Source organism: Salmo salar, chromosome ssa14, assembly GCF_905237065.1.
Source record: "Salmo salar chromosome ssa14, Ssal_v3.1, whole genome shotgun sequence".
NCBI lineage: Eukaryota > Metazoa > Chordata > Actinopteri > Salmoniformes > Salmonidae > Salmo > Salmo salar.
This window is the reverse complement of record NC_059455.1, coordinates 33,277,370-33,293,833: the sequence shown is the minus strand read 5'-3', so window position 1 is coordinate 33,293,833 and position 16,464 is coordinate 33,277,370.

Below are 16,464 nucleotides of genomic sequence, written 5' to 3'. Positions count from 1 at the left end.
ATGATGAGTATGCCACAGTGATACACTGTAATAATATAGACCATGATGGTGAGTATGACAGTGATACACTGTAATAATATAGACCATGATGGTGAGTATGCCACAGTTATACACTGTAATAATATAGACCATGATGATGAGTATGCCACAGTGATACACTGTAATAATATAGACCATGATGGTGAGTATGCCAGTGTTACACTGTAATAATATAGACCATGATGGTGAGTATGCCACAGTGATACACTGTAATAAAATAGACCATGATGGTGAGAATTACACAGTTATACACTGTAATAGTATAAACCATGATGGTGAGTATGCCAGTGTTACACTGTAATAATATAGACCATGATGGTGAGTATGCCACAGTGTTACACTGTAATAATATAGACCATGCGGATGAGTATGTTGCAGTGATACACTGTAATGATATAGACCATGATGGTGAGTATGCCACAGTGATAAATTGTAATAAAATAGACCATGATGGTGAGAATTACACAGTTATACACTGTAATAGTATAGACCATGATGGTGAGTATGCCACAGTGTTACACTGTAATAAGATAGACCATGATGGTGAGTATGCCACAGTGATAAATTGTAATAAAATAGACCATGATGGTGAGAATTACACAGTGATACACTGTAATAATATAGACCATGCTGGTGAGTATGCCACAGTGATACACTGTAATAATATAGACCATGATGGTGAGTATGCCACAGTGGTAAACTGTAATAATATAGACCATGCGGATGAGTATGCCACAGTGATACACTGTAATAATATAGACCATGATGGTGAGTATGCCAAAGTGATACACTGTAATAATATAGACCATGCTGGTGAGTATGCCACAGTTATACACTGTAATAATATAGACCATGATGGTGAGTATGCCAGTGTTACACTGTAATAATATAGACCATGATGGTGAGTATGCCACAGTGTTACACTGTAATAATATAGACCATGCGGATGAGTATGTTGCAGTGATACACTGTAATGATATAGACCATGATGGTGAGTATGCCACAGTGGTACACTGTAATAATATAGACCATGCTGGTGAGTATGCCACAGTGATACACTGTAATAATATAGACCATGATGGTGAGTATGCCACAGTTATACACTGTAATAATATAGACCATGCTGGTGAGTATGCCACAGTGATACACTGTAATAATATAGACCATGATGGTGAGTATGCCACAGTTATACACTGTAATAATATAGACCATGCTGGTGAGTATGCCACAGTGATACACTGTAATAATATAGACCATGATGGTGAGTATGCCACAGTTATACACTGTAATAATATAGACCATGCTGGTGAGTATGCCACAGTGATACACTGTAATAATATAGACCATGATGGTGAGTATGCCAGTGTTACACTGTAATAATATAGACCATGATGGTGAGTATGCCACAGTGTTACACTGTAATAATATAGACCATGCGGATGAGTATGTTGCAGTGATACACTGTAATGATATAGACCATGATGGTGAGTATGCCACAGTGATACACTGTAATAATATAGACCATGATGGTGAGAATTACACAGTTATACACTGTAATAGTATAGACCATGATGGTGAGTATGCCACAGTGTTACACTGTAATAAGATAGACCATGATGGTGAGTATGCCACAGTGATAAATTGTAATAAAATAGACCATGATGTTGAGAATTACACAGTTATACACTGTAATAATATAAACCATGATGGTGAGTATGCAACAGTGTTACACTGTAATAAGATAGACCATGCGGATGAGAATGTCAAAACTATACAATGTAATAATATAGACCATGATGGAGAGTATGCCACAGTGACACACTGTATTAATAAAGACCATGATGGTGAGTACGACACAGTGATACACTCTAATAATATAGACCATGATGATGAGTATGCCACAGTGATACACTCTAATAATATAGACCATGCGGATGAGAATATCACAGGGATAAACTGTAATAATATACACCATGATGGTGAGTATGCCACAATGATACACTGTAATGATATAGACCATGATGGTGATATGCCACAGTGTTAAACTGTAATAATATAGACCATGATGATGAGAATGTAAAAAATATACAATGTAATAATATACACCATGACCGTGAGCATGCCACAGTGATACACTGTAATAATATAGACCAAGATGGTGAGTATGCCACAGTGATACACTGTAATAATATAGACCATGATGATGAGTATGCCACAGTGATACACTGTAATAATATAGACCATGATGGTGAGTATGCCACAGTTATACACTGTAATAATATAGACCATGCTGCTGAGTATGCCACAGTGATACACTGTAATAATATAGACCATGATGGTGAGTATGACAGTGTTACACTGTAATAATATAGACCATGATGGTGAGTATGCCACAGTGGTACACTGTAATAATATAGACCATGATGATGAGTATGCCACAGTTATATACTGTAATAATATAGACCATGATGGTGAGTATGCCACAGTTATACACTGTAATAATATAGACCATGATGATGAGTATGCCACAGTGATACACTGTAATAATATAGACCATGATGGTGAGTATGACAGTGATACACTGTAATAATATAGACCATGATGGTGAGTATGCCACAGTTATACACTGTAATAATATAGACCATGATGATGAGTATGCCACAGTGATACACTGTAATAATATAGACCATGATGGTGAGTATGCCAGTGTTACACTGTAATAATATAGACCATGATGGTGAGTATGCCACAGTGATACACTGTAATAAAATAGACCATGATGGTGAGAATTACACAGTTATACACTGTAATAGTATAAACCATGATGGTGAGTATGCCAGTGTTACACTGTAATAATATAGACCATGATGGTGAGTATGCCACAGTGTTACACTGTAATAATATAGACCATGCGGATGAGTATGTTGCAGTGATACACTGTAATGATATAGACCATGATGGTGAGTATGCCACAGTGATAAATTGTAATAAAATAGACCATGATGGTGAGAATTACACAGTTATACACTGTAATAGTATAGACCATGATGGTGAGTATGCCACAGTGTTACACTGTAATAAGATAGACCATGATGGTGAGTATGCCACAGTGATAAATTGTAATAAAATAGACCATGATGGTGAGAATTACACAGTGATACACTGTAATAATATAGACCATGATGGTGAGTATGCCACAGTTATACACTGTAATAATATAGACCATGCTGGTGAGTATGCCACAGTGATACACTGTAATAATATAGACCATGATGGTGAGTATGCCACAGTGGTAAACTGTAATAATATAGACCATGCGGATGAGTATGCCACAGTGATACACTGTAATAATATAGACCATGATGGTGAGTATGCCAAAGTGATACACTGTAATAATATAGACCATGCTGGTGAGTATGCCACAGTTATACACTGTAATAATATAGACCATGATGGTGAGTATGCCACAGTGATACACTGTAATAACATAGACCATGCTGGTGAGTATGCCACAGTTATACACTGTAATAATATAGACCATGATGGTGAGTATGCCACAGTGATACACTGTAATAATATAGACCATGATGGTGAGTATGCCACAGTTATACACTGTAATAATATAGACCATGATGATGAGTATGCCACAGTGATACACTGTAATAATATAGACCATGATGGTGAGTATGCCAGTGTTACACTGTAATAATATAGACCATGATGGTGAGTATGCCACAGTGTTACACTGTAATAATATAGACCATGCGGATGAGTATGTTGCAGTGATACACTGTAATGATATAGACCATGATGGTGAGTATGCCACAGTGGTACACTGTAATAATATAGACCATGCTGGTGAGTATGCCACAGTGATACACTGTAATAATATAGACCATGATGGTGAGTATGCCACAGTTATACACTGTAATAATATAGACCATGCTGGTGAGTATGCCACAGTGATACACTGTAATAATATAGACCATGATGGTGAGTATGCCACAGTTATACACTGTAATAATATAGACCATGCTGGTGAGTATGCCACAGTGATACACTGTAATAATATAGACCATGATGGTGAGTATGCCACAGTTATACACTGTAATAATATAGACCATGCTGGTGAGTATGCCACAGTGATACACTGTAATAATATAGACCATGATGGTGAGTATGCCAGTGTTACACTGTAATAATATAGACCATGATGGTGAGTATGCCACAGTGTTACACTGTAATAATATACACCATGCGGATGAGTATGTTGCAGTGATACACTGTAATGATATAGACCATGATGGTGAGTATGCCACAGTGATACACTGTAATAATATAGACCATGATGGTGAGAATTACACAGTTATACACTGTAATAGTATAGACCATGATGGTGAGTATGCCACAGTGTTACACTGTAATAAGATAGACCATGATGGTGAGTATGCCACAGTGATAAATTGTAATAAAATAGACCATGATGGTGAGAATTACACAGTTATACACTGTAATAATATAAACCATGATGGTGAGTATGCAACAGTGTTACACTGTAATAAGATAGACCATGCGGATGAGAATGTCAAAACTATACAATGTAATAATATAGACCATGATGGAGAGTATGCCACAGTGACACACTGTATTAATAAAGACCATGATGGTGAGTACGACACAGTGATACACTCTAATAATATAGACCATGATGATGAGTATGCCACAGTGATACACTCTAATAATATAGACCATGCGGATGAGAATATCACAGGGATAAACTGTAATAATATACACCATGATGGTGAGTATGCCACAATGATACACTGTAATGATATAGACCATGATGGTGATATGCCACAGTGTTAAACTGTAATAATATAGACCATGATGATGAGAATGTAAAAAATATACAATGTAATAATATACACCATGACCGTGAGCATGCCACAGTGATACACTGTAATAATATAGACCAAGATGGTGAGTATGCCACAGTGATACACTGTAATAATATAGACCATGATGATGAGTATGCCACAGTGATACACTGTAATAATATAGACCATGATGGTGAGTATGCCACAGTGGTACACTGTAATAATATAGACAATGCGATAAGTATGTCACAGTGATACACTGTAATAATAAAGACCATGATGGTGAGATTGCCACAGTTATACACTGTAATAGTATAGACCATAATGGTGAGTATGCCACAGTGTAAGAATGTAATAATACAAACCATGCGGATGAGTATGCCACAGTGATACACTGTAATAATGTGGACCATGATGGTGAGTATGCCACAGTGGTACACTGTAATAATATAGACCATGCGGAAGAGAATGTCAAAATTCTGCAATGTAATAATATAGACTATGATGGTGAGTATGCCAAAGTGATACACTGTAATAGTATAGACCATGATGGTGAGTATGCCACAGTGGTACACTGTAATAGTATAGACCATGCTGGTGAGTATGCCACAGTGATACACTGTAATAATATAGACCATGATGGTGAGTATGCCACAGTTATACACTGTAATAATATAGACCATGATGATGAGTATGCCACAGTGATACACTGTAATAATATAGACCATGATGGTGAGTATGCCAGTGTTACACTGTAATAATATAGACCATGATGGTGAGTATGCCACAGTGTTACACTGTAATAATATAGACCATGCGGATGAGAATATCACAGGGATAAACTGTAATAATATACACCATGATGGTGAGTATGCCACAATGATACACTGTAATGATATAGACCATGATGGTGATATGCCACAGTGTTAAACTGTAATAATATAGACCATGATGATGAGAATGTAAAAAATATACAATGTAATAATATACACCATGACCGTGAGCATGCCACAGTGATACACTGTAATAATATAGACCAAGATGGTGAGTATGCCACAGTGATACACTGTAATAATATAGACCATGATGATGAGTATGCCACAGTGATACACTGTAATAATATAGACCATGATGGTGAGTATGCCACAGTGGTACACTGTAATAATATAGACAATGCGATAAGTATGTCACAGTGATACACTGTAATAATAAAGACCATGATGGTGAGATTGCCACAGTTATACACTGTAATAGTATAGACCATAATGGTGAGTATGCCACAGTGTAAGAATGTAATAATACAAACCATGCGGATGAGTATGCCACAGTGATACACTGTAATAATGTGGACCATGATGGTGAGTATGCCACAGTGGTACACTGTAATAATATAGACCATGCGGAAGAGAATGTCAAAATTCTGCAATGTAATAATATAGACTATGATGGTGAGTATGCCAAAGTGATACACTGTAATAGTATAGACCATGATGGTGAGTATGCCACAGTGGTACACTGTAATAGTATAGACCATGCTGGTGAGTATGCCACAGTGATACACTGTAATAATATAGACCATGATGGTGAGTATGCCACAGTTATACACTGTAATAATATAGACCATGATGATGAGTATGCCACAGTGATACACTGTAATAATATAGACCATGATGGTGAGTATGCCAGTGTTACACTGTAATAATATAGACCATGATGGTGAGTATGCCACAGTGTTACACTGTAATAATATAGACCATGCGGATGAGTATGTTGCAGTGATACACTGTAATGATATAGACCATGATGGTGAGTATGCCACAGTGATAAATTGTAATAAAATAGACCATGATGGTGAGAATTACACAGTTATACACTGTAATAGTATAGACCATGATGGTGAGTATGCCACAGTGTTACACTGTAATAAGATAGACCATGATGGTGAGTATGCCACAGTGATAAATTGTAATAAAATAGACCATGATGGTGAGAATTACACAGTTATACACTGTAATAATATAAACCATGATGGTGAGTATGCAACAGTGTTACACTGTAATAAGATAGACCATGCGGATGAGAATGTCAAAACTATACAATGTAATAATATAGACCATGATGGAGAGTATGCCACAGTGACACACTGTATTAATAAAGACCATGATGGTGAGTACGACACAGTGATACACTCTAATAATATAGACCATGATGATGAGTATGCCACAGTGATACACTCTAATAATATAGACCATGCGGATGAGAATATCACAGGGATAAACTGTAATAATATACACCATGATGGTGAGTATGCCACAATGATACACTGTAATGATATAGACCATGATGGTGATATGCCACAGTGTTAAACTGTAATAATATAGACCATGATGATGAGAATGTAAAAAATATACAATGTAATAATATACACCATGACCGTGAGCATGCCACAGTGATACACTGTAATAATATAGACCAAGATGGTGAGTATGCCACAGTGATACACTGTAATAATATAGACCATGATGATGAGTATGCCACAGTGATACACTGTAATAATATAGACCATGATGGTGAGTATGCCACAGTGGTACACTGTAATAATATAGACAATGCGATAAGTATGTCACAGTGATACACTGTAATAATAAAGACCATGATGGTGAGATTGCCACAGTTATACACTGTAATAGTATAGACCATAATGGTGAGTATGCCACAGTGTAAGAATGTAATAATACAAACCATGCGGATGAGTATGCCACAGTGATACACTGTAATAATGTGGACCATGATGGTGAGTATGCCACAGTGGTACACTGTAATAATATAGACCATGCGGAAGAGAATGTCAAAATTCTGCAATGTAATAATATAGACTATGATGGTGAGTATGCCAAAGTGATACACTGTAATAGTATAGACCATGATGGTGAGTATGCCACAGTGGTACACTGTAATAGTATAGACCATGCTGGTGAGTATGCCACAGTGATACACTGTAATAATATAGACCATGATGGTGAGTATGCCACAGTTATACACTGTAATAATATAGACCATGATGATGAGTATGCCACAGTGATACACTGTAATAATATAGACCATGATGGTGAGTATGCCAGTGTTACACTGTAATAATATAGACCATGATGGTGAGTATGCCACAGTGTTACACTGTAATAATATAGACCATGCGGATGAGAATATCACAGGGATAAACTGTAATAATATACACCATGATGGTGAGTATGCCACAATGATACACTGTAATGATATAGACCATGATGGTGATATGCCACAGTGTTAAACTGTAATAATATAGACCATGATGATGAGAATGTAAAAAATATACAATGTAATAATATACACCATGACCGTGAGCATGCCACAGTGATACACTGTAATAATATAGACCAAGATGGTGAGTATGCCACAGTGATACACTGTAATAATATAGACCATGATGATGAGTATGCCACAGTGATACACTGTAATAATATAGACCATGATGGTGAGTATGCCACAGTGGTACACTGTAATAATATAGACAATGCGATAAGTATGTCACAGTGATACACTGTAATAATAAAGACCATGATGGTGAGATTGCCACAGTTATACACTGTAATAGTATAGACCATAATGGTGAGTATGCCACAGTGTAAGAATGTAATAATACAAACCATGCGGATGAGTATGCCACAGTGATACACTGTAATAATGTGGACCATGATGGTGAGTATGCCACAGTGGTACACTGTAATAATATAGACCATGCGGAAGAGAATGTCAAAATTCTGCAATGTAATAATATAGACTATGATGGTGAGTATGCCAAAGTGATACACTGTAATAGTATAGACCATGATGGTGAGTATGCCACAGTGGTACACTGTAATAGTATAGACCATGCTGGTGAGTATGCCACAGTGATACACTGTAATAATATAGACCATGATGGTGAGTATGCCACAGTTATACACTGTAATAATATAGACCATGATGATGAGTATGCCACAGTGATACACTGTAATAATATAGACCATGATGGTGAGTATGCCAGTGTTACACTGTAATAATATAGACCATGATGGTGAGTATGCCACAGTGTTACACTGTAATAATATAGACCATGCGGATGAGTATGTTGCAGTGATACACTGTAATGATATAGACCATGATGGTGAGTATGCCACAGTGATAAATTGTAATAAAATAGACCATGATGGTGAGAATTACACAGTTATACACTGTAATAGTATAGACCATGATGGTGAGTATGCCACAGTGTTACACTGTAATAAGATAGACCATGATGGTGAGTATGCCACAGTGATAAATTGTAATAAAATAGACCATGATGGTGAGAATTACACAGTTATACACTGTAATAATATAAACCATGATGGTGAGTATGCAACAGTGTTACACTGTAATAAGATAGACCATGCGGATGAGAATGTCAAAACTATACAATGTAATAATATAGACCATGATGGAGAGTATGCCACAGTGACACACTGTATTAATAAAGACCATGATGGTGAGTACGACACAGTGATACACTCTAATAATATAGACCATGATGATGAGTATGCCACAGTGATACACTCTAATAATATAGACCATGCGGATGAGAATATCACAGGGATAAACTGTAATAATATACACCATGATGGTGAGTATGCCACAATGATACACTGTAATGATATAGACCATGATGGTGATATGCCACAGTGTTAAACTGTAATAATATAGACCATGATGATGAGAATGTAAAAAATATACAATGTAATAATATACACCATGACCGTGAGCATGCCACAGTGATACACTGTAATAATATAGACCATGATGGTGAGTATGCCACAGTGATACACTGTAATAATATAGACCATGATGATGAGTATGCCACAGTGATACACTGTAATAATATAGACCATGATGGTGAGTATGCCACAGTGGTACACTGTAATAATATAGACAATGCGATAAGTATGTCACAGTGATACACTGTAATAATAAAGACCATGATGGTGAGATTGCCACAGTTATACACTGTAATAGTATAGACCATAATGGTGAGTATGCCACAGTGTAAGAATGTAATAATACAAACCATGCGGATGAGTATGCCACAGTGATACACTGTAATAATGTGGACCATGATGGTGAGTATGCCACAGTGGTACACTGTAATAATATAGACCATGCGGAAGAGAATGTCAAAATTCTGCAATGTAATAATATAGACTATGATGGTGAGTATGCCAAAGTGATACACTGTAATAGTATAGACCATGCAGGTAAGTATGCAACAGTGATACACTTTAATAACAGACCATGATGGTGAGTATGACACAGTGATACACTGTAATAGTATAGACCATGCAGGTAGTATGCAACAGTGATACACTTTAATAACAGACCATGATGGTGAGTATGACACAGTGATACACTGTAATAGTATAGACCATGATGGTGAGTATGACACAGTGATACACTGTAATAGTATAGACCATGATGGTGAGTATGCAACAGTGATACACTGTAATAATATAGACCATGCAGGGAAGTATGCCATAGTGATACACTGTAATAACATAGACCATGATGGTGAGTATGCAACAGGTGTACACTGTAATAATATAGACCATGCTGGTGAGTATTACACAGGGTTACACTGTAATAATATAGACCATGCTGGTGAGTATTACACAGGGTTACACTGTAATAATATAGACCATGATGGTGAGTATGCCACAGTATTACTGTAATAATATACACCATGCAGGTGAGTATGCCACAGTGGTACACTGTAATAATATACACCATGCAGGTGAGTATAACACAGTGGTACACTGTAATAATATACATTTACATTACATTTAAGTCATTTAGCAGACGCTCTTATCCAGAGCGACTTACAAATTGGTGCATTCACCTTATGATATCCAGTGGAACAACCACTTTACAATAGTGCATCTAAATCTTTTAAGGGGGGGGGGGTTAGAATGAGTTCCTTTATCCTATCCTAGGTATTCCTTAAAGAGGTGGGGTTTCAGGTGTCTCCGGAAGGTGGTGATTGACTCCGCTGTCCTGGCGTCGTGAGGGAGCTTGTTCCACCATTGGGGTGTCGGAGCAGCGAACAGTTTTGACTGGGCTGAGCGGGAACTGTGCTTCCTCAAAGGTAGGGGGGCCAGCAGGTCAGAGGTGGATGAACGCAGTGCCCTTGTTTGGGTGTAGGGCCTGATCAGAGCCTGAAGGTATGGAGGTGCCGTTCCCTTCACAGCTCCGTAGGCAATCACCATGGTCTTGTAGCGGATGCGAGCTTCAACTGGAAGCCAGTGGAGAGAGCGGAGAAGCGGGGTGACGTGAGAGAACTTGGGAAGGTTGAACACCAGACGGGCTGTGGCGTTCTGGATGAGTTGTAGGGGTTTAATGGCACAGGCAGGGAGCCCAGCCAACAGCGAGTTGCAGTAATCCAGACGGGAGATGACAAGTGCCTGGATTAGGACCTGCGCCGCTTCCTGTGTGAGGCAGAGTCGTACTCTGCAAATGTTGTAGAGCATGAACCTACAGGATCGGGTCACCGCCTTGATGTTAGTGGAGAACGACAGGGTGTTGTCCAGGATCACGCCAAGGTTCTTAGCACTCTGGGAGGAGGACACAAGGGAGTTGTCAACCGTGATGGCGAGATCATGGAACGGGCAGTCCTTCCCCGGGAGGAAGAGCAGCTCCGTCTTGCCACCATGATACACTGTAAAAATATAGACCATGATGGTGAGTATGCAACAGTGATACACTGTAATAATATAGACCATGATGGTGAGTATGCAACAGTGATACACTGTAATAATATAGACCATGATGGTGAGTATGCCACCATGATACACTGTAAAAATATAAACCATGATGGTGAGTATGCCACAGTGGTACACTGTAATAATATAGACCATGCAGATGACTATGTTACAGTGATACTCTCCAATAATATAGACCATGATGGTGAGTATGCCAAAGTGATACAATGTAATATTATAGACCATGATGGTGAGTATGCCACAGTGGTACACTGTAATAATATAGACCATGATGGTGAGTATGCCACAGTGTTACACTACAATAATATAGACCATGCGGATGAGAATGTCAAAATTCTGCAATGTAATAATATAGACTATGATGGTGAGTATGCCAAAGTGATACACTGTAATAGTATAGACCATGCAGGGAAGTATGCCATAGTAATACACTGTAATAACATAGACCATGATGGTGAGTATTACACAGGGTTACACTGTAATAATATAGACCATGCTGGTGAGTATTACACAGGGTTACACTGTAATAATATAGACCATGATGGTGAGTATTACACAGGGTTACACTGTAATAATATAGACCATGCTGGCGAGTATTACACAGGGTTACACTGTAATAATATAGACCATGCAGGTGAGTATGCCACAGTGTTACTGTAATAACATAGACCATGCATGTGAGTATAACACAGTGGTACACTGTAATAATATAGACCAAGATTGTGAGTATGCAACAGTGATACACTGTAATAATATAGACCATGATGGTGAGTATGCCACAGTGTTACACTGTAATAATATAGACCATGCGGATGAGTATGTTGCAGTGATACACTGTAATGATATAGACCATGATGGTGAGTATGCCACAGTGATAAATTGTAATAAAATAGACCATGATGGTGAGAATTACACAGTTATACACTGTAATAGTATAGACCATGATGGTGAGTATGCCACAGTGTTACACTGTAATAAGATAGACCATGATGGTGAGTATGCCACAGTGATAAATTGTAATAAAATAGACCATGATGGTGAGAATTACACAGTTATACACTGTAATAATATAAACCATGATGGTGAGTATGCAACAGTGTTACACTGTAATAAGATAGACCATGCGGATGAGAATGTCAAAACTATACAATGTAATAATATAGACCATGATGGTGAGTATGCCACAGTGACACACTGTATTAATAAAGACCATGATGGTGAGTACGACACAGTGATACACTCTAATAATATAGACCATGATGATGAGTATGCCACAGTGATACACTCTAATAATATAGACCATGCGGATGAGAATATCACAGGGATAAACTGTAATAATATACACCATGATGGTGAGTATGCCACAATGATACACTGTAATGATATAGACCATGATGGTGATATGCCACAGTGTTAAACTGTAATAATATAGACCATGATGATGAGAATGTAAAAAATATACAATGTAATAATATACACCATGACCGTGAGCATGCCACAGTGATACACTGTAATAATATAGACCATGATGGTGAGTATGCAACAGTGATACACTGTAATAATATAGACCATGATGGTGAGTATGCCACCATGATACACTGTAAAAATATAAACCATGATGGTGAGTATGCCACAGTGGTACACTGTAATAATATAGACCATGCAGATGACTATGTTACAGTGATACTCTCCAATAATATAGACCATGATGGTGAGTATGCCAAAGTGATACACTGTAATATTATAGACCATGATGGTGAGTATGCCACAGTGGTACACTGTAATAATATAGACAATGCGATAAGTATGTCACAGTGATACACTGTAATAATATAGACCATGATGGTGAGTATGACACAGTGGTACATTGTAATAATATAGACCATGATGGTGAGTATGCCACAGTGGTACACTGTAATAATATAGACCATGATGGTGAGTATGCCACAGTGTTACACTACAATAATATAGACCATGCGGATGAGAATGTCAAAATTCTGCAATGTAATAATATAGACTATGATGGTGAGTATGCCAAAGTGATACACTGTAATAGTATAGACCATGCAGGGAAGTATGCAACAGTGATACACTTTAATAACAGACCATGATGGTGAGTATGACACAGTGATACACTGTAATAGTATAGACCATGCAGGGAAGTATGCCATAGTAATACACTGTAATAACATAGACCATGATGGTGAGTATTACACAGGGTTACACTGTAATAATATAGACCATGCTGGTGAGTATTACACAGGGTTACACTGTAATAATATAGACCATGATGGTGAGTATTACACAGGGTTACACTGTAATAATATAGACCATGCTGGCGAGTATTACACAGGGTTACACTGTAATAATATAGACCATGCAGGTGAGTATGCCACAGTGTTACTGTAATAACATAGACCATGCATGTGAGTATAACACAGTGGTACACTGTAATAATATAGACCAAGATTGTGAGTATGCAACAGTGATACACTGTAATAATATAGACCATGATGGTGAGTATGCCACAATGATACACTGTAATACTATCGACCAAGATTGTGAGTATGCAACAGTGATACACTGTAATAATATAGACCATGATGGTGAGTATGCCACAGTGGTACACTGTAATAATATAGACCATGCAGATGACTATGTTACAGTGATACTCTCCAATAATATAGACCATGATGGTGAGTATGTCAAAGTGATACACTGTAATATTATAGACCATGATGGTGAGTATGTCAGAGTGTTACACTGTAATAATATAGACCATGATGGTGAGTATGCCACCATGATACACTGTAATATTATAGACCATGATGGTGAGTATGCCAAAGTGATACACTGTAATATTATAGACCATGATGGTGAGTATGTCAGAGTGTTACACTGTAATAATATAGACCATGATGGTGAGTATGCCACCATGATACACTGTAATAATATAGACCATGATGGTGAGTATGCCACAATGATACACTGTAATACTATCGACCAAGATTGTGAGTATGCAACAGTGATACACTGTAATAATATAGACCATGATGGTGAGTATGCCACCATGATACACTGTAAAAATATAAACCATGATGGTGAGTATGCCACAGTGGTACACTGTAATAATATAGACCATGCAGATGACTATGTTACAGTGATACTCTCCAATAATATAGACCATGATGGTGAGTATGCCAAAGTGATACACTGTAATAATATAGACCATGATGGTGAGTATGCCAAAGTGATACACTGCAATATTATAGACCATGATGGTGAGTATGCCACAGTGGTACACTGTAATAATATAGACCATGCAGATGACTATGTTACAGTGATACTCTCCAATAATATAGACCATGATGGTGAGTATGCCAAAGTGATACACTGTAATAATATAGACCATGATGGTGAGTATGCCAAAGTGATACACTGTAATATTATAGACCATGATGGTGAGTATGCCACAGTGGTACACTGTAATAATATAGACCATGATGGTGAGTATGTAACAGTGTTACACTGTAATAATATAGACCATGATGGTGAGTATGCCACCATGATACACTGTATTAGTATAGACCATGATGGTGAGTATGCCACAGTGGTACACTGTAATAATATAGACCATGATGGTGAGTATGCCACAGTGTTACACTGTAATAATATAGACCAGATGGTGAGTATGCCACAGTGGTACACTGTAATAGTATAGACCATGATGGTGAGTATGTCACAGTGTTACACTGTAATAATATAGACCAGGATGGTGAGTATGCCACCATGATACACTGTAATAGTATAGACCATGATGGTGAGTATGTCACAGTGTTACACTCTAATAGTATAGACCATGATGGTGAGTATGCCACCATGATACACTGTAATAGTATAGACCATGATGGTGAGTATGTCACAGTGTTACACTGTAATAGTATAGACCATGATGGTGAGTATGCCACCATGATACACTGTAATAGTATAGACCATGATGGTGAGTATGTCACAGTGTTACACTGTAATAGTATAGACCATGATGGTGAGTATGCCACAGTGGAAAATGTGTACATTCCCATAAGAGAATGTGACTCTTGGAAGACGAGAGCTGAAAGAGATCCTAATAACGTACATTAATAGTATTGTTACGACTACAATCCCTATTGGAAAATGCATTCCCTTTAGGTCATTCCATAGGCTACTATTCAATTTCTGAAGAATCCATTCTCAAATGTATGAGCAACATAACTATACTGTAGATCTGGCAGTGTCAGCAAGGAGCTTATATGTGATTATGGCTATAAGTTGGAAAGCTTGCTTACTCTAGTTATGACTCAGTCACAACCATTTCCTGATGTCCCTAAAGAAGTGTGTTCTTCATAGTTATGGCTATTTATACTCTTGCCAGTTATGGTATTTGCCCACCATCGTTTTCCTGAGTAGATACTTGGCACAATTTAGGACTGAGAGGCCTGAGCAGTAACAGTGCCTTAAAACCTCAGTCAGTTTTGTCTCTTTCTGTTTCTATAAACAACGCTAGTGAAAGTTACATAAAGGGAACATGGAGCTTTTTTTCTGAGAGGTGAAACGCTATTGACGCACAACTTTTTATTGCTACCAAACATGGCTGTCTCTTTAATCTATATTTTTGAACTACTGCCATAGAAGTCATAATAGTTAGAGGAAGATTAAGAATGCATTTACAGTGTCTGAACTCTATT